This window comes from Mustelus asterias, chromosome 7, assembly GCF_964213995.1.
Source record: "Mustelus asterias chromosome 7, sMusAst1.hap1.1, whole genome shotgun sequence".
In the NCBI taxonomy this organism is placed as follows: domain Eukaryota; kingdom Metazoa; phylum Chordata; class Chondrichthyes; order Carcharhiniformes; family Triakidae; genus Mustelus; species Mustelus asterias.
In genome coordinates this window covers 85,711,093-85,739,048 of record NC_135807.1, presented here as the reverse complement: position 1 = coordinate 85,739,048, position 27,956 = coordinate 85,711,093, and the positions used below count along the sequence as shown (strand labels likewise).

Genomic DNA, 27,956 nt, shown 5'->3' with positions numbered 1-27,956 from the left:
ATTTGACAGATGGAAAATATGTGAAGTTATCCTCTTTGGTGTGAGAAACAGATGTGCAAAGGAATTCAAGAAGGCAGCTCATCACCACCTTCTCCAGGGTAATTGGAGGTGGCCAATAATTGGTGGTCTAGCTGGCAATACTCACATCCCATAAATGAGTTTCAAAAATATATTTCTTAAATGGTAAGAGATTAAAAAATGTAGATGTACAAAAAGACTTGGGTGTACTTGTCAATTAGTCACCAAATGCTAACTCGCAGGTGCAGCAGGCAATTAGGAACCCCAATGGTACGTTGGCCTTTATTGTAACAGAATTTGAATTGGGGTTTTGAAGACGTGCTTCAATTGAATAGAACATTTGTTAGACCACACTTCGGGTGGGATTCTCCCAAAATAAATTCTAAATGTTGAATTTGTGTAAAAACTGGAGTAAATCCCACTGGTTTTTTCAGCGGGGGTTTTCAAAACGGATCTCCTATGCTCTGTGCATTGCAGAATGCACTAGTGTGAATCTCATGAAAGATCAGTGGGCGGGGCCTATTCCCAGTGGAGAGGGTGGCAGCATAGCACTGAGCGGGCCACTGCGCATGCACTGATCTGTCAGCGCTAAGATTAGCACACGTGCAATAGCTCTGCATTCCCGGCCTCCCAATTGCTGGCCAGCCCCTACAGCACTGCCCCTCCGACCCTCCATGGCCCGATAACTGGCCTCCTGGACATGTCCAGGCCAGCCTGATGCCCACCTTGATCGGGTGACCACCATCACACACACTGCCACCCCCCCCCCCAATCCACCCCACAGTTCTGATCCTCTTCCCCTCTCCACGCCGCCCCCCCCCCCCCCCCCCCCACACCACGCTCCCAATCTTTTTGGTTCATGACTCCACATGAGGGTTTCCCCATGGCTCATGTGACTGATGAGGACCCGCGAATCATGTCTCCCATAGGAGCAGGACTGACTCCATCTAAATTGCAGAGGTCTGAAATGCCCATGTAAGCAATGAACCTAGCAAGGTCGGGAGTGCTGCCTGCAGAGCCACTACCCACACTGTTATCCTGTGCTGGCAAAAAATGCTGGAAACAGAAATGGGGCAAAAATCCTGAAATCAGTTCTTGCCCACCATTTTTAAAGTCCTTCTGCCTCTTCCAACATGGATGAGGGCATGAAAATCTAGGCAAAAAGTCTGCAAAGAGATATAAATAGGTTGAAGTGAGAGGGCACAAAGATTTGCAGATAGAGTATAATGTGGGATTGTAAGTTTGTCCATTTTGGCAGGAAAAATAAAGAGTTTTATTTAAATAGAGGCTGCAGAATGCAGAGCTGCAGAGGGATTTGGATATCCTTTGACATAATAAGTTAGCATACAGGTACAACAAGTAATTAGGAAGGCAAATGGGATGTTGGCCTTGTATAGAGGACAGAGGAAGTAGGCAGGTTTTGCAAGGATGGAGGAAGTAGAGAGGTTTTGCGCCACATGTACAGAATATTGATGAGGCCACACTTGCAAGTACTTTGTACAGTTTTAGCCTCCTTACTTTGAGGGAAATATTCCTTTGGAAGCAGTTCAGAGAAGGTTCACTAGGCTATTTCCTGGGATGAGTGGTTCGTCTGCTGAGAAAAGGTTGAGGAAATTGGGCCTTTGCTCATTGGAGTTTTGAAGAATGAGAGATGATCGTATTGAAATATATAGAATTTTGAGGGGAATTGATAGGGTGGAAGGATGTTTCCCCTCGTGGGGGAATCTAAAACTAGGGGCACAATTTAAAAATAGGGTGCCTATAAGATAGGCATAAGGAAGGATTTCATCTTTAAGGGTTATTAAAGGGTTCTCTACCCCAAAGAGCAGTGGAGACTGAATCATTGAGTATGTTCAAGACTGAGTTGGACACACTTTTGATCTATATGGGAATCAAATGTTAGGGGGGGCAGGCAGAAAGGTGGAGTTAAAGCTACAGTTGGATAACAGAGTAGGTTCGAAGGGCTGAATGGCCTAATCCTGCTTCTACTTAAGTCCTTATATGTAATTTCCTCCCCCTCCTAGTCCAGGGCATTGAGGTCAACTGTAGTTTACCACACGAATTGCTAAATCTGCTAGCTGGGTAAATCCCCTCCAGCAACATAACCAGTAAATAGTAAGCCAGTTTAAGAGCTTAGATGCCATCCTGTGAAATGTTTTCCTGTGAATTGCACGTTCCCTGCTGCTAAAATTAAACCTGTACGATGCACAGGGCCTTTCACTTTTGCAATCACTTACTGTTTGTCTGTTGGAATTCCTTTGTTTTGAACACTAGTGGGATTTTTATACAGATCTTTGCAGCAAATCTAATATTTCTTAAAAATAGATGATTGCAGAAATGACTAGGATAACCCCTATATGCAATCATGCTTTGAAGCACGATTGTAGAAGATCATTGGCATTTTGAAGAATACTCCTTTTTAGATATTTAAGGAAAGCTCGACACAGCAGAAATTTTATTTGAAATGATTATTTACAGGTTGTAGAATTCCACATGTGTGATTATAAAATTGTCAAATTCTAATGTAAATTTAAGCAAAGCCTCATGTTAGCTTCGATACATTTGAAGACCTGACAAATATGTATGGGAATTTTCTGATATAAATGTGGACGTGCGGATTTATAGCAGAAAATGTTCACTGAAAGTCTCTGTAAAATTTCTAATATCTTGTACATGAATTAAGTTTTAAATGAAATTAAGAACCGAGAATATCAGTGAGAATAGTTCCCAGACTGTTTCCTCTTAATTACAAAGAAATATTTTGGTATTAAGCTACTTTGGAAATAATAGCTGTTACATGAATGTACTCTAAATAAATTAAATATTAAATACAAATAAAAACAGTGTGTTGGACTTAAGTTATTCCAATTTTAAAGTCAGTTGGCCAGAATTCTCTGGTTGTTCAAACCGGCGGGATTCTCCGGTCCCGCTGGCTGTACACCCTCATCACCGGGTTTCCCGCTGGTGTGGGATGAGGTCAATGGGAATTCCCACTGACAGTGGCGGGACTGTGTACAGTTCTGGTCACCCTGTTATAGAAAGGATATTATTAAACTAGAAAGAATGCAGAAGAGATTTACTAGGATGCTACCAGGACTTGATGATTTGAGTTATAAGGAGAGGCTGGATAGACTGGGACTTTTTCTCTGGAGCGTAGGAGGCTGAGGGGTGATCTTAAAGAGGTCTATAAAATAATGAGGGGCATGGATTAGGTAGATAGTCAATATCTCTTCCCAAAGGTAGGGGAGTCTAAAACTAGAGGGCATAGGTTTAAGGTGAGAGGGGAGAGACACAATTTTTTCTCACACAGGGTGGCAAATGTCTGGAACAAGCTGCCAGAGGTAGTAGCAGAGGTGGGTACAATTTTGTCTTTTAAAAAGCATTTAGACAGTTATATGGGTAAGATGGGTATAGAGGTATATGGGCCATCTTTGGAGTTGATTTTCTTGAGGTAGATCTATTTCTACTTTTTTTAAAAAAAGGGAAAGAGGGATATGGGGGACAAGTGAAGAGGTGGATTTGAGACCAGGGAGAGATCAGCCATGATCCGATTGAATGGTGGGGCAGGCTCAAAAGGCTTAATTTACCTACTTCTGCTCCTAGTTCCTATGTTGCTTCATGAAGGATAACTCTACTGTTAAGTATGAGGTTGAACTTTGAAGTATGGTTGGGATAAATAACACTGGGCAATGTTTTCAACTTTTGCCAATAACAGGCTAATATTTTTTTCATAATTCACTATAGTTAACAAAATTATAGGAATTCATTGTTTACTTCCTGTAAACACTCTCATGATTACAAATGAAAAGGCAGGCAATCATAACTTGTATAACAAGCTGAAGCAGCTAACAAACCCTTAACTGTTTAAATTTTAATAAAATTGTGGAGTGCACCACTTTTATGACAAATGATTCGATTAGAATTGAGAAAATTTCTCAAATCCCTGTATTTATTCAGGAGCAGAGTGAAAGTCCTGCTTCATTGCTTCCTGGGGGTGGGAAGCGGGAGTATTTCCCACTGCAGAGCCTAGCATGTAAATATGGCTTCATAAATTATGTTGCCAGGTGTATCCTAATGAGTCGGCTGGTGGGGCGCGCAGAAAGTCACACATCCCACTGCCATATCCAGGCACCATATTTAAAGGCACCCAGATAGCAATTTATTCATCGCACGCTGGACTTTCGAGCAGGACGTGACAGGTAGGAGCCAACCAGCACCGGCCCATACATCACTGGATATATTTTGAACACAGCGGAGGATAGGAATGATGTCTTTTACCTGGTAAATGTGAGGAAGAGACCTGCCCATCTCACCACCCCTGCATGGGAAGCAGTCACTAGGATGGTGAGTGCCAACTTCATGCATAGGAGGGCTGCCCTGCAGTGCAGGAAACGAATGAATGACCTAACCTGTGCTGTCAGGATATGTGAATCCTCTACCCAACATACTTACCGAATGGAACTGGGACATGGGCCTCAACGGCAGGGCCTCCATCTGTACTGCCATGAATATGTACTGCCCTTCTCAAGGTGCTGGGGTACTGGATCATTGGCCCTACTGCGGTCCACGTGATCTGCAGGTAGGGGGGCAACTCTGGATCACTGACCCAGCCACATGTCAATTGCTCAGTTTCTTTTGTGGGGGAATGTTTGGCATGGAGGGCAACTGCAGATGCTGCTCCTGCCATCCCATTGTTGTGCTTGTCCTTCTAGCTACTGGAGCTCACAGCTCTAGAGGGTGCTGCTGAAGTGTCCTTGGGGACTAACAGCAGTGCATCTTTTATGTGGCACGCAGTTACCAGTGGGTTGGTGATGGAGACTGGCAACATGTGAATGTCACCTGCATCGTAAATGCTCACTAACCATCTTTATTCTTATACAGGACAACTTAGCGCATGATAGACATGAGAAAGAGAAGACAGGAGGGGGTGTGCCCAATCTCCATGCCCCCTCAGAGTACGTAGTGAGTTCCAAGCTGGGAGGGAAGGACCGTGACCATTCCCGTGTCAACGGCGAGGCTGGCCTCCTTCAGTCATCCAGTGAGGAAGCATACTTGATCTCTACTCATTGAAAACTGGGGATGGGACTCTGCGTAATGTTGGAGGCAGCCCATCCAGTCACTCATTCTCTCCTCCTGCCATTACAGGTGCCAGCAGAAACAGGGTAAGGCCCCGATTCTGAGTTCAGTAGCAACATCAACCCACAGAGTATTATAGTTGATTTTTCTTTAATACCATGTGTAGGTATGCATTTTCCAACAACACTTTAGAAAAAATACCTATTCCTTAACTATAAATGACTAAAACACAGTAGAAATAATCAGCAAGTTTGGCAGCATTCATTGAGAGAAAAACAAAATTAATGTTTCAGGTTGATAACTGTTGCATATTGAGAGGCACTTGCAAAGAAAGGCAGACACCAAGATTGTTAGAGCAAGTTTAATGATATCATTGTGCACTGTGCATGCTCATAACGTATGACTACATGCCCCCTTTTAAAGTTTTTTTTGTTTTTAATGAACGATTTCCTATTTTACTAACTGTACAGCTTCAACAGTGGAAAGCAAATAAACAAATCTTTGTAAATAGGCACACTTGGCATTATTACAACTGTTTTTTTAAAGTAAATCTAAAAATCAAATCTAGTAGCTGGTTTACAAAGCCTTCCTAATCTCCCTATGGTGTAGAGTCAAGTCTTGGACTGTTTCCTTCAGTTCAGCACCTCACAGAAGATCCTGTGTCTTCCTCACAAATTGGATACTTCAGACACAAGTCCAAACTGATTGCCACTCTGTCATAAGCTTGTGATCGAATGGATCATGCTCATGTTTTGGTTCAACACTCGCTGCAGTCAGGCGATCGCAATTGACTTTTTTCTACTCACCATCAATATCAACCAATATCTTTTAGTTCCACAAACTTCTACTCCACTTCCACTTGTGTGAGGGAGGCTCAGAATACAAGCATGCTCACTTCATTTGAAACTGCGTTCCCATTTGTTTGTGTCATTGACATTTTTGACAGAACTGTTGGCATTTCAGCTTTAACAGTCAAAATCAACGGGTCCGGACTCAGATGTGTCCTTAACCGTCTGTCCACCGAAAGCTCAATGAATGTAGATACCGCAGTGAAGTGTGGAGCCAGTCTGTACTTCAGTAGAAAATTAGCCAGCTGCTCTTCCATTCTGAAATTCTGGCAATCTACAACATGAATTACCCTTGAACAGAGGTCTAAAACTGAATGGCCTGCTTGGCCATTTCAGGGTGCAGTTAAGAGACAACCACACTGACATATGTGCGTCTGGAATTTCATGTAGGCCAGACCGAGTAAAGACAGCAGATTTCCTCACCTAAAGGACATTAGTGAATCAAAAGGGTTATTACAATAATATAGTAGTTTCAAGATCATTATTAAAGAAACTAGCATTTTATTCCAGATATTTTAAAATTAATTAATTGAATATAAATTCCCCAGCAGCTATGGTGGGACTAAAATTCAAGCCTCCAGAGAATTAGGCTGGGTGTCTGGAATACTAGGCTAGTAACATTGCCACTATGCTGCTCTCCCTCTATATATTGAGCAGAATTCTCATGTTTTCTGGCTAAGTGCCTGCACTGGTGGGATTTACCCACCTGAAAGGTGCTAATGAGCCCATCTCGGGGAACCTGCCGGCCAGCCCCTCTGTTCAGAGTCTTTTTAAAAGGCGCCCGATCTCCGTGCTCAGAGGCAGGCCCTCTCCCCCCAAAAATTGAAATAGTGATTCTCCCCACTGACCAGGGGGCCATCACCAATCCCTCAGCAAAGATGGACATCCTCCCCCCACAACACGCAGGGATGAGGGTGATCAGACCCAACCCGACACTCTCCCATTCAGATTCTCCACTCAGACCCACATGCCTTGGCAGTGCCAAAGGTGCATTGCCCCCGGCACGGACACCCAGGCCCAATTGATGCTGGCTGGCTGGGCGGGTCGGGTGAATCCTGTTTACTTTGATGCACATTGGGAATCCAGACTTTTGGCCGGCACTCCATCCTGCGGGGCATTGGGATTCCCTTGGGCTGTCTCACGAGTCTGGAGAATCCCGCCCATTGCCTGTATCATTTGACTACGTTACAATGGCGTTTTATGTGGCAGGAAATACCCCTAACAGTCAGTGCTTTGAACGCAGTCATGGTGACCCAGATCTTACTGCTCTAGAGTATGAACCTTCAGAACAATGTTTACTCAACCATACATCCCACTCAATAATGTCAAAACAGCCATATATCTCTAATGTCCAACATCGAGAATTAAACATCTTAAACTATTTGACAGTTTAGGAGTTCCTTCACAGGATACCAAAAGCAATGCCAGTTTGAACCTTAATTGAACCTTAAACTCTCAGATGACTTCAGAGATTGCTTGTGGATTTCCAGATGTTTGGGTTTTCTGAATTTTCCACTGACTAACCATCTCATCCTATTTAACGAGACTGAACAAAAAAAAGCACCAACTAGGGAAACTTCACTAAATGAAACTGGGAGGGCTATCATGGCATTTGTTACTACAGGAATAAGCTGCTTCTTGGATGTCATTTCCACGCAGGATCCAAATGGAAAGAAAGACCTCTCCCCTCATAGCCCAATTCCTTTTAAAATCGTTCATCATAAAAATTTCTTTATCAAAGTTCCAAAGAAAAATATATAAACTTTATTAACATGATTTGCAGGAGCCAGTGCTGAGCATCACTTGTCCGCAGCTTAATCTATCCATACACAAACACACAGATAGGAACGAGAGAGTCATGTGCAAGACACGTGACCAAGACACAGGTACCATGCATGTACAGCAACTATGTCATCATATATGGACATTCATGGATGTTTATTATTTGTTCCTGTTCTTTTCAGTTTCATTTGGTAAAGCCCCTTTTTCTGTTGGCAGCTGAGCCACTGGCCATATTCAACGTCATTCAACGCCAGATGAGGCCTCACATTGATTGATATACTTCACCACCCAGAAGTATTCCCCATGTCTCTTCCCCCAGTACTGACTGTGCTGTCTGACTGATTTCTTGTTCTAATTTGTTGCAGTGATTTAAAGGCCAGAGAACATAGACATCAGTTGTAACTCTGCAGAATCAGCTCCTTAACAATCTCATCTCACACCAGCCAACATGAGTATTGAAGTAAATCATACTGTACAATACAAGTGTAGCAATACTATTATTTATCATGCACTATGAGAATTGAGATACATCATTCTACACAATCCAGTATGATTACAACAAACTCATGTCAATTCTACCTTTTATCTCTACATTTCATGCATAGTGGTTGTGATCTAGCAGCCCTGTTAACCACGGGCTAAATCTCGCAAGCAGCCAGATATGCGCCAACAGGATCTCAGTTTGAGCTCTTCCCGGCCCCTTTCTGGGCGTGAAAAATTTGCATATATTTTAATACACTTAAATGTGATTACTGGGCTTGACGCCATAGTGTCCACCCATCACGCATCCTCCCCTCTGACAGCATGACATTACGCCGGCCTGAATCCCTACTGGTTTTCATAAGCAAAAACGATCACCCTGATCTCCAGGGTGGTGGGAGCCTTAAATTTAACTTTGAAATTGAGGTGCCCTTTAAAACATCCCGATCTCAGAATCCTGGCTTTGCCGGTGTGTTTAGGGCCCACCCCTCCAGCTGGCTGGGAGATCTTCGCCAGTGGTTTGAAATTGCACAGAGCTGTTAAATCAGATGAAAAAATGTGGTCTCTGATTGGCCAGCACTTCTTGGCGATGAAACCATCAACTTCAAAGGAAGGGAAGTCTGAAGCCAGGCAGTTAGTTTTTGGGCACAGAATCAATTTGGGGAACCTGGAAACAGCCACAGTAGGGTTGCTGCAACCACCATTAAATTCAGCCCACTTTGTGCTGATCAAATAAAGAGAAGGTACGAGGGTAAGTGAACCCTGAATCCCCCACTGTCCACTGCAACCGGGATTCAAGGAGCATTTCTAGATACACCGCTATAATGGATTAGAAATTTGTCCAGCTTTGATCGATTTTAATGGGATATTGTAGCTGTGTCTGTATTGTAGCCACTTCAGTTTTGTTACAGCAAATTAATAATGGAAGTAAAAGTGGAAAATATAATCACGTGGCTTCCTGCAGGTTCAGGTGATTGCAGGAGCTTGTGTCTGCCGAGGAGGCTGGGCTGCGTTGAGTTGTCAGAGTGAATGCTGAGAGTTGCTTTGGTCCACGGAAAACAATAAATTGTTTGTGGAGCTCAGGTGGTGAGGGGTTACCTAGTAAAAGTCTGAATCATGAGAGCTCCAACTTCTGAATTGACAGATAACTGAAAAGCCCTGAGTTGCACCCCAGCTGTCATCTGTGACCAATCATTTTTGACTCTAGATATCCACTGGGAGCAGGAAAACACGTAATTCTTTACACCTTACCCTCATCAATCAGTCCGCTATTCTGCCCACAGATATCGACAGCATGCTCACTGTGCTGATAAAAAGTGATCTCATAAAATAACTCGGGGAGAGAGTCAGCTGAATTTGGTGTGAATATGAATTTTGAAATATAAAGATGGGTTTTAAGAACAATTCCTATCTTTCTCCTTCCCTTGTTCTGGTTCTATGCTGAAATATTTTGTTTTGTTCTCAACGCACTTAAAGTGGAGCCCTTAGTTACTAGAAACAGTGACAGGTTTCATACCATCGTTTTCACTTCTCCCTTTCTGGTTGGAGGTTCACTTAAATAAGACCAGAATTTTCCTATCACTGCACTGGAAAACCACCTCATCTGAATTACATTATAATTGTTGATAGTAACTTAAAGGGAAACACTTAGTGAAATTAATGAGTTGACATTCCTTTGATATGAATTTCATCTTTAAATGGAGCCACTTCGTCTCTTCTCAGAACCTCCCAGATTTGCATTCGCTCTCACCAGGTAAAATGTTTAAGGATGCAAAGTTAACTTCTTCCAATCCATTTGTTATCTTAGCATTTGCCCTTCAGCTGTACAAGAAGTATTCTGAGAGACAGGATCTACAGGCATTTAGAGACACAAGGACTGATTAGGGACAGTCAGCATGGTTTTGTGAGTGGAAAATCATGTCTCACGAATTTGATTGAGTTTTTTGAAGGGGTAACCAAGAAGGCAGATGAGGGCAATGCAGTTGATGTTGTCTACATGGACTTTAGCAAGGCCTTTGACAAGATACTGCATGGTAGGTTGTTGCATAAGGTTAAATCTCACAGGATCCAGGGTGAGATAGCCAATTGGATACAAAATTGGCTTGATGACAGAAGACAGAGGGTGGTTGTAAAGGGTTGTTTTTCAAACTGGGGGCCTGTGACCAGCAGTGTGCCTCAGGGATCGGTGCTGAGTTCTCTGTTCTTTGACATTTATATTAATGATTTGGGTGAGAATTTAGGAGGCATAGTTAGTAACTTTGCGGATGACACCAAGATTGGTGGCATAGTGGACTGTGAAGAAGGTTATCTGGAACTGCAATGGGATCTTGATCAATTTGGCAGTGGACTGATGAATGGCAGATGGAGTTTAATTTAGATAAATGCGAGGTGATGCATTTTGGTAGTTTGAACCAGGCAGGACTTACTCAGTTAATGGTGGGGCATTGGGGAGATTTATAGAACTAAGAGATCTAGTGGTATAGGCTCATAGCTCCTTGAAAGTGGAGTCATAGGTGGACAATATGGTGAAGAAGTTGTTCGGCATGCTTGGTTTCAGTGGTCAGAACATTGAATACAGGAGTTGGGACGTCTTGTTGAAGTTGCATAAGACATTGGTAAGGCCACACTTGGAGTACTGTGTACAGTTCTGGTCATCCTATTGTAGAAAGGATATTATTAAACTAGAAAGAGTGCAGAAAAGATTGACTAGGATGCTACCGGGACTTGATGGTTTGAGAGGCTGGATAGACTGGGATTTTTTTTCCCTGGAGCCTAGGAGGATTCGTGGTGATCTTATAGAGGTCTATAAAATAATGAGGGGCATCGATGAGGTAGATAGTCAACATCTTTTCCCAAAGGTAGGGGAGTCAAAAACTAGAAGGCATAGGTTTAAGGTGAGGGGGAGAGATACAAAAGGGTCCAGAGGGGCAACCTTTTCACACAGAGGATGGTGACTGTCTGGAATGAACTGCCAGAGGTAGTAGTAGTAGAGATGAGTACAATTTTGTCTTTTAAAAAGCATGTAGACAGTTACATGGGTAAGATTGGTATAGAGGGATATGGGCCAAACACGGGCAATTGGGACTAGCCTAATGGTAAAAACTAGGCGGCATGGACAAGTTGAGTCAAAGGGCCCGTTTCCATGCTGTAAGCCTCTATGACTTATTTAACTAAAAATTTCAAGATACTTTTACTTCCTACTCTGTTTATCATTATGAATAGAATGGGAAATCAGAATTACTGTGACCTAATTCCACTTACTCAGGCTTTTTATTTTTAATTTGCAAATCATCAGGTTATATTTCACTTCTTCTTTGTGTTTCATGAGCTGATCTGTTGTCACTACCCGTGATGTGTACGGCTTGGACACCATGAAGCAATCTTGTTGAAGTTATAAAGAAGTCTTCATTAACAGTACTGAATTATGTACAAATTTACAGTACAGGATAAAGGTATGGAGAGGACCTAGTTGCTATCTCTCTCTAGACTAACCTTAGCTCTAGGTCATGTGCCTTCTTACATCACTGTATGGGTGGTACTGTACTCAGTCCCATGTTAACCCTTTAGGTATCAGATCTACTACATATGGATGTGTGTTCAAGCTAAGTCATAGATATTAGAGTGAAAATTTTCTCCCACTACCTTAACCTCACAGTAACCTTATACCAAATCATGGGTTCATCGGCATATTGGAGTAAGCACCTGCACCAGTAGTAGAACAACAGGGGTGCCAATGCAACAAAGTATACAGAACCTCATGACACCCTTGACCTAAAAATGTATGGCAGGCAGCTGTTTTCTCCCATGCAGGCAAACCCAGAATACAACATGCATTATTAGTTCCCTCTTTAGCATTCTTCCACTGTTTGATTTGTAGCTGCAAAATAATTCTTTTAAATGCTTTTGTTATTTTCTTTTTGGCATTATACGTGTGGCATGTGAATAAGTTTAAATTGCTACAATATTTGTACAACATCTTGTGTCTCTCACACTCACAACGTATTGCAGTATCCCTTGGTAGATGTGAAGAAAAAGTGAATTGGCTAAATGTTATATTTCTCAGTTGTTTATACAACTCCTTGCCATATCATAAAGTAAATTGTAGTATAATGTAAAAAAAAACTATTATGAAGAGGTGAAGTCCAGAACAAGGGGCATAACTTAAAATCAGAGTTAGGCCTTTTAGGAGTGAAATCAAAAAGTAATTTTCCATGCAAAGAGTTGGAATCTGGAACATTCTCTTCCAGAAAGCAGAGCATTTATGGGCTGCCAGCACTTGACCTAGGAAATCTGGCAGCTTCCTGCAGAGTCGAACTGAAAATGTGCAAGTGGGAGGGAGGGGGAACCTAGTGGGACCTACGGCATGCTGGAAGATACTCATGGAACAGGGAGAATTGTTTGGCTTGACTCTGAGTGCTGGGAGGGCTCTGCCTGCTCATGTGATACACATGATTTAGAATCAGGATTTAAATTGAAATTTTGGTTTTACAAAATACAAAGTCTAACTTTTGTGGTTGCTTATAGATTATCCCTCTTAATCTTTTACCCATTTCAACTAATCACTTCTGTCCTACAAATGAAAGTTGATATTTATTTGTTCTCAAACACAAATCTTGTAGGAGTTAAGGATAGATTTTATTGTTGGGGTAAACAGGTAATTATTATGGTGTAGGGGAATGCAGTCCAAAATGATTGGTGCTTTTGTACTGCTACAGAACCCAGTACATAATTAAACTCGGAGATTAGGGCAGGGGGCTAGGTTTTAACTTTACATGAGACTGTATAAAAAAGCTGACAGCGAACCAACTGCCCGTTTTACGTTTCTCTCGGCTGCTGATTCACTATCACGCAAAGTCAAGATTGGATCCCTGGAGTAGGAAAGAATTGCTATATTTTCTAAAGAAGCATGAGTGATTGTCGATAAGGCAGCTGGTTGGAGTTTGCTGTTGACTCCATTATCAGAGTAGCATGCTAAAATTCAGGAAACTCCTCCACTTTTTATTTTGTGAAATGGGAAGCAGAGCTCATTAGCAGATGTGTTTTTGTTGGCTAACTCTGGTCATACAGACTCTCAGAAGTTTATCTTACCATAAGAGTAAGAGCTGAAATTGGTCATAACCAGTGGTTTAAAGTGATTAGGAAGTGGAGCTATTCATCACAATATATAAACAGTATCTCTACAACATTGCCCTGACATAGCCATACTCCTCAAACAGGAATTATTGCCAATGCAGCCTTCCAATTCTCCACAAACCTAAAAACGTTGCTTTGACATCTGTGATATATTGGACCATAATCTATTCTGGCAGGGCATGCAACGTTGTCTGCTGTTAGTTAGACTTGCCCGTACACACTTTTTAAAGATTTTAATATTTCTGCGCAGCTGATAGTGGTAGAGTGAGGAAAACTGGCTATCTGGAACCTGAGTGGATGGGGTAAATAGTTGTGTATCTCCCTAACCAATCAGATTCAAAGATGTAAAATTAACTGCAGACTGAGAAGGAAGTGTACGTTAGAGTGGGTGAATTTAATGTTGAATCAGGCAGAGAAAGAGAAATAAAGGGCAAATTTTATTGCCCAGCTGTGGGGGTGTGACTTCACATGTGGGTAGAGGGGCAAGTTAAACCTCCAAAAATTGCCTGTGTTGGAAAACCAACCATGATCCTGGAGATGGAGGACAATGGGGACTTCAGCTAAAGTGCTTGATTCATTTAAATTTCAGCACTGACATTATTATAAACTCCCAAATGAATCCCCTTGTGCAACTAAGAAGTCTCCCTCTTTTGATTTCTATTACTCCTGCTGCCTCTGTGACTACAGCAGAGCTGGAGACAGATAGGCTGCTTGATGTCTTCTCTTATAGCTGAGATGCCACGGCACCTATCCTCTGTCAACAACTACCCTACCTATACAGACATCGTCATATGGACAGGGGCTACATGCACGTGGGGTTCTGACTGAGATGTAACAAGGCATAAGAGGTTGAAAGCACATTGAGAAGTGCCCCACTTCCACTTACCTTTTTTCTGTCTTTCCTCTCATGACCCACCTTCCTGATAGCCCCATCAGTCCACTCTCAATCATCGGCAAAATGATGGAAGATGTTGTCCCGTGTATTATGAAGCAGCACTTACTCAACAATAAAATGATCACCTCTGCTCTGTTCCTGTTGTCATTACAACCTCAGTCCAAATTTGGACAAAAGAACTGAATTCCAAAAGTGAGTTAAGAGTGACTGCCCTTGACATCAAATCAGCATTTGACCAAATGTAGCACAAAAAAGCACTAGCAAGATGAAGGAAATGGGAATCATAGGGAAACTGTTCACTAACTAGCATCCTACGTAGAACAAAGGAAGATGGAGAGAGGAACAGAGTTAACATTTCAAATTCAATATGATTGTTCTCCAGTTCTGAAGATGAGTCATTTTGGACTCAAAACATTAACTCTGTTCTTCTCTCCATAGATGCTGCCAGAGCTGCTTTGTTTTTCCAGCACTTTCTGTTTTTATTTCCAGTATCTGCAGTATTTTGCTTTTATTACAAAGGAAGATGGATGTGGTTATTGCAGGCTAATCATCAGTCCAAAGACGTGCGGGTTAGGTTGATTGGCCATGCTAAAATTGCCCCTTAGTGTCCTGAGATGCGTAGGTTAGAGGGATTAACGAGTAAATATATAGGGATATGGGGATAGAGCCTGGGTGGGATTGTGTTCGGTGCAGACCCGATGGGCCAAATGGCCTCTTTCTACACTATAGGGTTTCTATGGTTCTATGGTTCTATCTCAGCTCTGGGGTTTCAATACAGGAGTAACTGAGAGTGATGTTCTAGACCCAACCATCTTCACTGGCTCATCAATGACCTTCCCTTTATTATAAGGTCAGAAGTGGGGCTGTTTGCTGATAAATTGCACAATGTTCAATACTATTCACAACTCCTCAAAGACTGAAACTAGGATTGGTAAGTGGCAAGAACCATTTGTTCTGCCTACACAAATATCAGGCAATGACTATTTCCAACAAGAGAGAGTCTAACCACTTCCCTTTGATATTAAACAGCATTACCACCGCTGAATCCCCAATCAATATCCTGAGGCTAACCATTGACCAGAAAATTTACTGAACCAGCTACATAAATACTGTGGCTACAAAAATAACCCAGAGGCTGATAATTCTGTGGCAAGTAACTCACCTCCTGATTTCCCCTAAGCCTTTCCACTTTCTCCAAGGCAGAATGCAGAGAGTGATGGAATATTCTCCAATTACCCAGATGTGTGCAGCTCCAACACTCCAGAAACTCAATACCTTCCAGGATAAAGTAGTCCACTTGATAAGCACCCCTCTCACCACCTCAAACATTCACTCCCTACACCACCAGCGCCCAGTGACGGCAGTATATATCATCTATTGGATGAACTGCAACAACTCACCAAGCCTACTTCAACAGCACTTCCAAATCTATAACCCCTACCATCTAGAAGGACAAGAGCACCAGTTGCATGTGAACACCACTATCTGCAAGGTCCCCTCCAAGTCAAACATCATCCTGATTCAGAACTGTTTTGACAATCCTTCACTGTTGCTGGGTCAAAATTTGTGATCCCTTCCCTAGCAGCACTGTGGATGCATCTATACCACATGGACTGCAATGAGTAAAGATAACTTACTAACAACTTTTCATGGGCAATTAGACATAGGCAATAAATGTTGGCCTAGCCAGTGATGCTCAGATTTCATGAAATGATTAAAAAAAACTTCATGTTGTATTTAATTAGAGGCAAATGGCTGAGGGTGTTTTTCTGTAAAGTGACATTCAATTGTAAAGGGTCATATTATAGTTGTCCAGGAGTTCAAAGTGGTTTTAATTCTTGATTTGATTTGATTTATTATTGTCACATGTATTGAGATACAGTGCAAAGTATTGTTTTTTGCGTGCTATACAAAGTATACCATTCATAGAGTACATAGGGGAGAAGGAAAGGAGAGAGTGCAGAATATAATGTTACAGTCACAGGTAGGGTGTAGAGAAAGATCAACTTAATATATGGTAGGTCCATTCAAAAGTTTGATGGCAGCAGGGAAGAAGCTGTTCTTGAGTCGGTTGGTACGTGATCTCAGACTTTTGTATCTTTTTTCCTGATGGAAGAAAGTGAAAGAGAGAATGTCTGGGGTGCGTGGGATCCTTTATTATACTGGCTGCTTTTCCAAGGCAGCAGGAAGTGTAGACAGATGGGAGGCTGGTTTGTGTGATGGACTGGGCTTCATTCACGACTCTTTGTAGTTTCTTGTCGTCTTGCTCAGAGCAGGAGCCATACCAAACTGTGATACATCCAGAAAGGATGATTTCTATGGTGCATTTGTAAAAAATTGGTGAGAGTTGTAGTGGACATGCTGAATTTCCTTTGCCTCCTGAGAAAGTAGAGGCATTTATGGGCTTTCTTAATTATAGTATCAGCATAGAGGGACTAGGACAGGTTGTTGGTGATCTGGACACCTAGAAACTTGAAGCTCTCGACCATTTCCACTTCACCACCATTGATGTAGACAGGGGCATGTTTTCCACTACGCTTTCTGAAGTCGATGACTATCTCCTTTGTTTTACTGACATCGAGGAAGAGATTATTGTCGTCGCTCACCACTTCCGATCTCTGGGGCATTGTACAGGAGCTACCTCACAACGCGCGGGGTGTCCCCCCAACCGACAGAAGTCCCCACATGTTCAAACTTCCATTGGACAATTACCCAGTATTGGGAACCATCCAATACTCCGATTTCAATTGGAGAGTTCAGATGGTTCTGACTGTCTTATAGGGATAATTATCAATGGAAAGCTATTTATTGACTACAGCTCAGTCTTCAACACCATTAGCCCAACCAAGCTCATCTCAAAACTCAATGGCCTAGGGCTCAGCTCCTTCCTCTGCGACTGGATCCTAGACTTCCTAACCAACAAACCGCAATCAATAACAATAGGCAACGACATCTCCTCCACGATGATCCCCAACACCAAGGGCCTGCAAAGCTGTGTCCTCAGCCCCTTACTATACTACCTATACACTTATGACTGTGTAGCCAAATTCTGCTCCAACGCCATTTTCTGTAGGGTGGGGGGACACCCCGCGCATTGTGAGGTAGCTCCCGTACAATGCCCCAGAGATCGGAAGTGGTGAACTGTAAACACTGTGGCTACAAGGGCAGGTCAGAGACTGTAAATGCTGTGGTGAGTAACTCACCCCCTACTCCCCAAAGCCTGTCCACCATTTACAAGGCACAAATAAGGAGTGTGGTGAAGTGCAGCTCCAACAACAATCAAGAAGTTCAATGTCATTCAGGTTGGGAACTTCCACCTTGGTTCCTGGTGGGCACATCTTGGCACATAGGTTAAGATGTTTGTACGCGGGACATGCTGTTTTATTATGACAGGAGTATTAGACCATTGAGTGTAAAATATATAATAGATAAAGCAAGTGAATTGTTGTACAATTTTCAGTGGCAAATCTTAATATTTTTGCTCGAGTGAAATTTCCCTTTTAGTTTCTCTACTCGCCAGCACTTCGATTTTATTGTGTTTTTTTTCTAAGATTCTGTCTCTGCAGTGCCAAAGAAGATCTGTTAATATAATTTAACAAATGGTTTGCAGGTATTAATTTCATGTCGGTGTCAGTTCCCGTGTCCCACTTAAACCTTTATCCAAGAGTGAAGGAAGTTTCGACTCGTTCACCCGCATTTCCAATGTGCATTCCACTTACTGTCAATTTAATCCAAACTGTGATTTTAAACATTGCTGGTGAACTTGGCATCTCCAACTGTCTAGCCAACTGTAACTGTAACCAGCTGGAAACTTGTTAGGCTGGCTGGGCGAGGCAGACCAAAGGTATTTTTAAACATACTGATGGTTACAATCAAAGTGCTGATCAGGACAAAAAAAAATCCGTGAGAAAAGTACCAACTGTGACTGTATGAAACACTTCCCATTTTCTCACAGCTCTCTCAATTTGAACTCAAATCACTTGCATTAAGTATAGTTGATTACTAATGGTATTGCTTCTGGATAAGAGGAAAAAAGATCGTGGGGCAGGTTTTTGATGCAGAAAACCTGGGAAATCATGCCGCCCAGATGTGCCACTGTTCCCTGATGCAGTTCTCTTGTGCTGCAGTTGGGGAAGCGACAAGTTGCCTGAAAATAGTGGGTTTGTAACTTGACATGCAGACCGGCTTAATTGTCAGCGGCATGAGGATCCTAGCCATGAGGAGAAGGCAACTTCGCAGTGTGGAGTATTACAGAACAAGAAGGGAAAGCTCAGGGATCACCTCATTCATTGCCATACAAGGGGCCACAAAGTGATCAGTTCTCTCAGGGAGTTTGCTTCGTGAGAAGCTGTTTGGAGTGGCCTTTGGCACCAAGGGGTTATAAAAAAGGTCAGGGGGGAGGTTCCCAGGAAGCCATGATACTCCAGCAAGGCCTTTCCAGCAAATGAAGATGAAGCTGCAGTCAAGAGAAGCTTCAGCAGCAGCAGATACAAATCCTCACTTGGCCATGAGAGATATAGAGGTGAGGGACCAGGCCTGGGAGGCAACGAGGCAATACCACACAACAGGGTGTATTTATGAAGAATACGTTTCTGAGAAATATCAGAGCATTAGTGCCGCAGGAGGCTTTTCCAGGCAATTGTTTGTGACCTGTGTGCCCTCATTGAGGACCACCTCAGGCTTAGCAAGTCTTGTGAGCACCCTCTGCCAGTAACTGTAAAAGTCACACTGATTCTTTGCAAGCTCGGTCTTTCCAAGGATCCGCTGCTGGCCTGGGTGGCATTTCTCAAGCGGCTGCCAATCATTGCATTGGGGAGTTCATGGACGCACTGTTTGAGAGGACTGCTTTGTACATAGAGTTTAAAATAGATAATATTTGCACAGACATAGAGGGCAGTGAGATTCACCTCCATCCCCGGATTCCCTCAGGTGCAGGCGTTCATATTACATTCATGTGGACATCAAGGCACGGATTGAGCAGACAGAGAGATTCTCAATAGGAAGGGATTTCACTCCCTAGATATCCAGCAACCACAGTAGGTGATGCATGCAGGTGTGTGCACAGTATTCTGGCAGTCACCAAGACTCCTTCATACTCAGACAATCACAAGTGCTTTACAGTACCCAAGAGATTCTGTGGATGCTGCTAGGTGACATGGGATATCGTACGGAAAGATGGTTGCTGACACCAAAGTGAAATCCTCCAACAGAGGCAGATGCTATAATTAGTACCATCTCATCACCACCACCACCATCTGGCATGCCATTGGACATCTGCAGATGTTGGTCTGGGACCTTGATTGATTGGGAGGTGTCCACCTGTAGCCTCCCTCAAGAATCTCTCCATAACATGGCTGCCCAGAGATGTGTGGAACACGAAGAGAGGGAAGCAGCACATTTCCTCAGAGGAAGAGGAAGAACTGCAATGGAGGACAAGTGCCCAGACTTTGCATCACCTTCCACAGGACCGGATCAGAGGTCAAGGCATTAAACATTGACAAGGGGAGGCGATGGTCTAGTGGTATTATCGCTAGACTATTAATTCAGAAACTCAGCTAATGTTCTGGGGACCCGGGTTCGAATTCCGTCATGGTAGATGGTGGAAAGAATCTGGAATTAAGAACCTACTGATGACCATAAAACCATTGTCGATTGTTGGAAAATCCCATCTCTTCACTAACATCCTTTAGGGAAGGAAATCTGCCGTCCTTATCTGGTCTGGCCTACATGTGACTCCAGAGCCACAGCAATCTGGTTGACTCTCAACTGTCCTCTGAAATGGCCTAGCAAGCCACGCATTTCAAGGGCAACGAGGAGTGGGCAATAATACTGGCCAGCCGGCAACGTCCATGTCCCACGAATGAATTTTAAAAAGCATGATGACAGGGAAACTCGGGCAGCTCTTATCCAAGAATATTTCTTCTGAGGATGCCTCATCCTGGAAAGCACTTGTGTTTTGACACTCACCTTCATTAAATAAGATAATGCATCCACCCAGCACACAATGGAGAAGTCTTCCATTGCTTCTCACAATGAATGAGGAACAAGTCACCACCGGCCATTCATTTACTCCCAGCACAAAGCTTTACGTCACTCCTCCATGTCTTCCTTCCCTTAACCTTGATTTAATCAAAGAATGGAAATGCACAGGTCTTGGATCAGACAACACCACATCCAGCATATTGAAATTTCATAATTATACATACATGTGTCACCCAAGTGAACCTCAATGTGACATTACCAACATGGTGGCTGCTGCTTGCGACTGCTCCATGCAGTACTCTCCCTGTGGCTGCGTTTGAGGTGATGATAGCCTGCTTATTGTATCTGCTTGGGGCTGAGATGCCCTTGGCAGTTGTCCTTTCTTGGGGGGTGCCAGTGGGTACCGCTCCACAGGTTGCTCCTTCGGTAACAATGAAGGAGCTGCCTCTGTTGGCAGTGCCTTGTCCTTTTAATGGTACCCCATCAGAGGGGAAGTGTTGGATTCTGATTACAGTGCCTTATGAAGGTAACCTCCTCAACATCATCTCTGACTCCTTCAGCTCTTTTCTGGAGCACTTGATCATCAGAGGAAACCACCAGGTAGAGTGCAATAGTCATCCACTCCATGCATCTTTGAACCATTAGTGCCGCAGACCAGTCAATGCTACAGAATATGTCAGACATGTCACCTTACTGTTTCCGCTTCCACTCGGAGTGATGTTGCATACGGCTCCCCAGTAAGTGTGGTTGCCATCTCAATGGAGAAGCTCAATCATTCAAAACAATAGGGCATGTGATAGAAACATAGAAGATTGGAGCAGGAGGAGGCTATCTGGCCCTTCGAGCCTGCTCCGCCATTCATTACCATCATGGCTGATCATCCAACTCAATAGCCTGATCCTGCTTTTTCCCCATCACCTTTGATCCCATTCACCCCAAGTGCTATCCCAGCCGCCTCTTGAATACATTCAATGTTTTGGCATCAACAACTTCCTGTGGTAATGAATTCCACAGGCTCACCACTCTTTGGGTGAAGAAATGTCTCCTCACCTCCGTCCTAAATGGTCTACCCTGAATCCTCAGACTGTGACCCCTGGTTCTGGATCCCCCCAGCATTGGGAATATCCTCCCTGCATCTACCCTGTCTAGTTCTGTTAGAATTTTATAAATCTCAATGAGATCCCCCCCTCATTCGTCTGAACTCCAGCGAAAACAATCCTAACCTAGTCAATCTTTAGATATAGCTTTTGGGGCTAAAGGGATCAAGGGGCATGGGGGGAGGGTGGGGAAGGGGGATCAGGATATTGAATTTGATGATCAACCATGATCAAAATGAATGGTGGAGCAGGCTTGAAAGGCCGAATGGCCCACTCCTGCTTCTGGTTTCTATGTTTCTATAATCTTTCCTCATACATCAGTCCTGCCATCCCCAGAATCAGCCTGGTAAACCTTCACTGCACTCCCTCAAGGCAAGAACATCCTTCCTCAGAAAAAGAGACCAAAACTGCGCTCTAGGTGTGGCCTCACCAAGGCCCTGTATAATTGCAACAATACATCCCTGCTCCTGTACTTGAAACCTCTCACAATGAAGGCCAATATGCCATTTGCCTTCTTTACCACCTGCTGCACCTGCATGCTTACCTTCAGTGACTGGTGCACAAGGACACCCAGGTCCTGCTGCACACTCCCCTCTCTCAATTTACAGTCATTCAGGTAGTAATCTGCCTTCTTGTTTTTGCTTCCAAAGTGAATAACCTCACGCTTATCCAAATTATACTGCATCTGCCATTGATTTGCCCACTCACCCAACCTGTCCAGGTCATTTTGACGGATCTCTGCATCCGCGTCACAGTTCATCCTCCCACCCAGCTTGGTATCATCTGCAAACTTTGAGATGTTACATTTTGTTCCCTCATCCAAATCATTAATATATATTGTGAGTAGCTGGGGTCCCAGCACCAATCTCTGTGGCACCCCACTAGTTACTGCCTGCCAATTTGAAAAGCACCCATTAATTCCTACTCTTTGTTTCCTCTCTGCCAACCAGTTTTCTATCCATCTCAATACACTTCCCCCAACCCCATGCACTTTAATCTTGCACAATAATCTCTTGTGTGGGACTTGGTCAAGCGCTTCCTGAAAGTCCAAATATACCACATTGACTGGCTCCCCCTTGTCAACTCTACTAGTTACATCTTCAAAGAATTCCAACAGATTTGTCAAGCATAATTTCCCCTTCATAAATCCACGCTGACTCTGTCTGATCCTGCCACTGCTTTCTAAATGTTCTGCTATAAAGTCCTTGATAATGGATTTGAGAATTTTTCCCATTACCGATGTTAAGCTTACTGGTCTATAATTCCCTGTTTTCTCTCTACCTCCCTTTTTGAATATTGGAGTGACATTCACTACCCTCCAATCTGTAGGGACTGTTCCCGAGTCTATAGAATCCTGGAAGATGACCACCACTGCATCCACTATTTCTGGAGCCACTTCCTTCTGGGATGTAGATTATCAGGCCCTGGGGATTTATCTGCTTTCAATGCCATCAATTTTCCCAGCACTATTTCTCTACTAATATTGATCTCCCTCAGTTCTTCCCTCTCACTAAATCTTGCATTCTCCAACATTCCTGGCATCTGATTTGTTTCCTCTTTTGTGATGGTGCTGATGTGAGGAATGGACTCCTGCATTCTGCTCCCATGACTCTTCACCGCATCAGGAAACTTCAACGTGTGGACAAAGGAAGGTCCACTTTGTGTGTGACTCTTGTGGCTCTGCATCTCCACCCTGCCTGAGCATAGCTGTGTTTGTCCTCCAGCCTCCAATGGGGACTGCCCACAACTGTCTCCGCCTCCATCAACTCCTCCTGTTCACTCATAAAATGTTGCTCACCCTGATACACCCATTCTAAGATCGCTTAAGACCCCACCAAGTGCACCTATACTGGTGAAGATAAAGTCGCCATAGTCCCAGATGACCATCGGCTGCTCTCCCCTTTGAGGAAGAGAACTGGCTGCTGGTGATTTAATCTAAGGGCCACCACACCTCAGGTGAGGGGCAAGGTTGAGAAGGCGGGGCCTTCATGAATAACCTTAGCCGATGTGGGAATTGAATCCTGTTGGCATCTCTCTGCATCACAAAGCAGCCATCCAGCTGACTGAGCTAACCAACCCCCAGTCTGTGCTAGTGAAGAGTGTGCTTGACTGACGTAATGATGCAGGTTCACTCACTTCTCCCTCTTCTACAGTTGATGCTGACACCGTTGCTCTGGCCCAGATTGGCTGCCCGGCCACATCAGTCTCTGTGGGAAGAATAAGAGGGCGGTTATGTTAAATCGCCAGTCATCTGCTTCTGCAGAGCTGAAAAATGCCTTTTTCAGGAGGTGCCTCCTCCATGATTGCCAGAACCACTAGATGGAGCATACCAACACCTGACTCTGCCCATTTTCTTGCATTTAATGCTCTTTCTTCCAACAAGGTCAAGAGAGTGAGCGTTAAGACCGTAATGCTCCCCGTTAGTATTTCCAGCTGCACCAACACATGTGATGTTATTGTCTTCACTGTTGCTTCCTGCACTTTCACTAGTGATGAAAGCATTGCCCATAGTTCAGTATTGTTCCCGGGCACAAATGGGTTGACTGGCCAGGAGGACAATACACGCTCACGCTGCTCACTTTGTATGTCTGCCTGTATCGGCAGACCCGGAGGCCAGTCGTATGTGCAGTTTTGCACTTACTTTGCCAGTCTCAGAAAGTAATGTTTGTGAATAACCTCACATTTATCCAAATTATACGGCATCTGCCATTGATTTGCCATTGATTGGAAGTAATGTTTGTGGCATTGTATCAAGGTGCTCCACACCAGGCTGCAGCTACTCTATCACCTCCAGCCATGTCTCCTTAATCTGCCTGGTTGACCATCTCCTGCTGCTCTCTGGGAATAGAATGGCATGCCTTGATGCCAGTAGGACCTCAAGGAGACATCTCTGAATCTAGGGACTTAGCCTTAGATCAGGCACCTTAACTTTTGTTCTCCTCTGCCTTCCAGTTCCCTAGCCAGCAACCACAATAGTGGCACTTTTGCCTACTCTGCAACTCCACCACCGATAATTGGATAGCGAGCACATACCCTAAACAGTCATTGAAATTTTCCTTAAAAAACTGCATCAGACATCAGGTGTCGAAATGACATCCGGTCCCAATCCTAGGAAGAAAGTTCAGCCCTATGTCTCTCCTTTTTTGAATCTCTGAGAATCTTTCTCCGGATCTCTACTCTCCTGTTGTGTGACTCTGTCTGCCTGCCTCGCTATCTGAGTCCATTTAACTGCCAAAAACTAACTCAGCTCAACAATTCAAATAGAAACTGATTTCTGCTTCTGTTATGATACTCTAGAGCAGTAGCTACTGTTGTTCCCACTGATATTATGGTATTATTTCCAATGGATGTTAAACATTAGCCTTTATCTGTGTTAATGTGTGAGCAAGCCAAAACCAGTATCAGTGTTTTAGGTTCCAATTTGTTACACTGAGGTAGATTTTCAAGCATTTATTTACTTAATGTACAAATTACTTGGAAGCGATAAATATACAGCTAGATAAGACAGATGGAGCAGGGGCCAATTTACAAGTCTTTTAGGTTTCACTACTAAAATGTACAAATGTACTAGCTGTAAAGCAAATTGATTAATAAGATATGCTGTTTTTGCTATAGCCTCCCTCTAAGGTCTTTGCTGCAGCAAAAAAATAATAACCTCCCGAAAAGATTGTTAATCGTAGTAGCAGTGAATTATTCATTAAAGATTTCTCAGTGAATAATCTAAAAAGAGTCCATCTGGATGAGAATAGATTTCTCACAAAATATATTACATTATAATGGGGTCTTACAGAACAAAAAATGGTACCAATACAATACTAGATCCAAGAAGCCAGTCGGGGTAATTTTGACTTCACATCGCTAGCTCAGTTACCTGTTAAATCTCTCCTTTTTTTGGATTTTGCTTAGGCATTAATGTCATAGGTGACCCTGTAAGGAGTCTAACAACACCAGGTTAAAGTCCAACAGGTTTATTTGGTAGCAAACGCCACTAGCTTTCGGAGCGCTGCTCCGCACTCCATCTGATGAAGGAGCAGCGCTCCGAAAGCTAGTGGCGTTTGCTACCAAATAAACCTGTTGGACTTTAACCTGGTGTTGTTAGACTCCTTACTGTGTTTACCCCAGTCCAACGCCGGCATTTTCACAACATAGGTGACCCTGCCAGGTGTTTACGACTCGCAATGGCATCGCTCTTGAGTACAGTGGAACGTTCCAGTCTCACCACCATGGCAGGTGGCAATCAATGGCCGATCAAGTGGAAGATACTCAATGGATGTGACAGTGATGGAGGTGGAGCAGGAGAGAATCCCCTGTTGGCGAAGTTCCCTTGACACTGGAACTGGACCTACTTTCTGACAAGGAGCACGAGTCTGCTGATATGCAATGGCATTCCCACATTAGAAGATATCCCACCACATGTGTCTACCTAGAGGAAATTAACGCACTCCTCCCACAAAAAACCCTGCGGCGATCGCTGAGAGGTGACAGGACAGGACTGTGAGATCTGGAAGTCCCTAGCTTTGGACAAGCATGTAGGCGATGGAGTTTGATTCAGTCGTTTCGCTCTTGGGAATAGGAACAGGAAAGCGTTTCGGCAGCTTTCTCCTGAATGAACAGCCCTCTTCAGGATCCACTCTGCTCACCCTGCACGGGGATAGGGCTAGAAAAGGTATCCTAAAAGTAGTCTATTCTATCTTTAATCTGGCTGGAAAATATCATCCAGCAGGCTCATCTACTTGTGGTCAGAATCAAAGTTTAACTCAATTTTGGAACCTGGAATGTACAAATCCTCATAGATAACGAGCAAAACACTCGACCAGAATGGAGACCTGCCTTTGTTGCCCCTGAACTCAGGCACTTCAACATTATGTCTCTTGCAGGGCAGCGACGTCAAAGAGCAGATGGCTGAGGGAAGATGTTAGTGGTTACATCTTCTTCTGGAGTGGAAAACTGAGGATCAGCCCAGGATGCATGAAATTGGATTTGACATCAAGAACAAACTTGTCAACCAACTCATGGAAGTCCTCATCGGCATTAATGAGACTCCAACTAAAACTTGCCAAGAAGCAGCAGGCAACGGTCACGAGTGCCTACGCCCCAACCCTTGATGCCAATGATGAGTCCAAAGAAGGCTTCTACTCCACCCTGGACACCATACTCTCCAACATTCCTAAGGAAGATAAGCTCATCCTCCTTGGAGACTTCAATGCCAGGGATGAAAAGGACTCCAACTCTGGAAAGGAGCCATCAGAAAGGAGGGAGTTGGGAATTGCAGCTCCAACGGGGTTCTCCTGCTCACCAAATGTGTGTAACACCAGCTTGTCATTACTAACACACTGTTCCACCAAAAAGACAAGTTCAAGACATCCACATCAAAGTACTGACACTGACTACACCATTGTCTGATCCTGAGACCAAAAGGATGCCCTAATCACCAAAGCGATGACCAAGCAGACAGCTGCTGGACAGATCACTGGCTCATCCACTCTTCTATGTCCCTCGAATTCCACCAGAAGCAGCGGAATATGAAATAACAGCTCAGAAACACAATCAATGAGCGGCTTCAAGAGCCATACTAGCAAACCTCCAACAACGTCTTCACCAAATCTTCAAAGCATTCATTCTAATGGAGTGGAGGAAAACTGGAAAAAGCTGAAGACAGCCATCATCTCAAGGCTGTGAAGAACCATTGGCTACAAGACCAGGAAACACTCGGAGCGTTTTGATGAAAACAATCACATCATCCAAGAACTCATCGACAAGAAGAGGCACCTGGCAAAACTACATCACCAGCAAGGCAAACAGGAGAACTCATCAAACAGCAAAGGTGGAAGTACAAAGAAGAATCAGGGAAACCAAGACCTAATGGTGGACTGAGAAAGCTAAGGAGCTGCAGCTCCTCCCCGACAAGCACGACATCTGGGGCTTCTTCAGTGCCATCAAGGCAATAAATAGACCCAACATCCTAGGCCTCAAACCAATGCAGAATAGGGAAGGAACCCTTTTGAAAGACAGAGAAAACATCAGCCTTCGATGGAGAGAACACTTCAAGGAGCTACTAAACCATGATACAATCATTGATGAGGATGTGTTTGAGGAAATCTCCCAACTCCCCATCAAAGATGATCTTGGACTCCGACCAACCGTGGATGAAGTTAAAGCCGCCATTAAACGCATGAAGAATGGAAAAGCCACAGGAGTGGATGGGATTCCAGGGGAGATTTTCAAACTTGGAGGAGAAGAGATTAACTGCCATCTCCATCAGCTATTCCTGAAAATCAGAGACAGAAAAGAAATCACTGCGGATCTCAAGGATTCAGTCTTCACCGCCATCTTCAAGAAAGCAGACAAATCGGACTGTGGGAACTACTGAGGAATCTCCTTATTCTCCATCGCTGGATAGATTATCACCTGAGTCCTCACTAACCACTTTTTCCCAGTCTCTAAAGAAATCCTTCCAAAAAGCCAGTGTGGGTTCTGACCACAGCGTGGAACAATGAACATGATTTTCTCTGCTCAACAACTTTGAGAAATGCCAGGAGCAGCATTAAGCACTCTACATGATCTTCATCAATCTGACCAAGGGTTTCGACTCAGTCAATCAGGAAGTGCTATGGAAAACACTGTCAAAGACCAGCTGTCCAGAAA

At 43.6% G+C, this 27,956-nt stretch overlaps 1 long non-coding RNA gene across 1 annotated transcript in view; it reads right to left on the bottom strand.

Moving 5' to 3' along the window:
• LOC144495833 (uncharacterized) overlaps positions 1 to 27,956 on the bottom strand; it is a 77,071-nt gene that overhangs the window by 5,602 nt on the left and 43,513 nt on the right. The window contains exon 2 of the long non-coding RNA XR_013498345.1: positions 23,448 to 23,518. This is a non-coding gene — a long non-coding RNA (uncharacterized LOC144495833). The remainder of the gene's footprint in view (positions 1 to 23,447; positions 23,519 to 27,956) is intronic.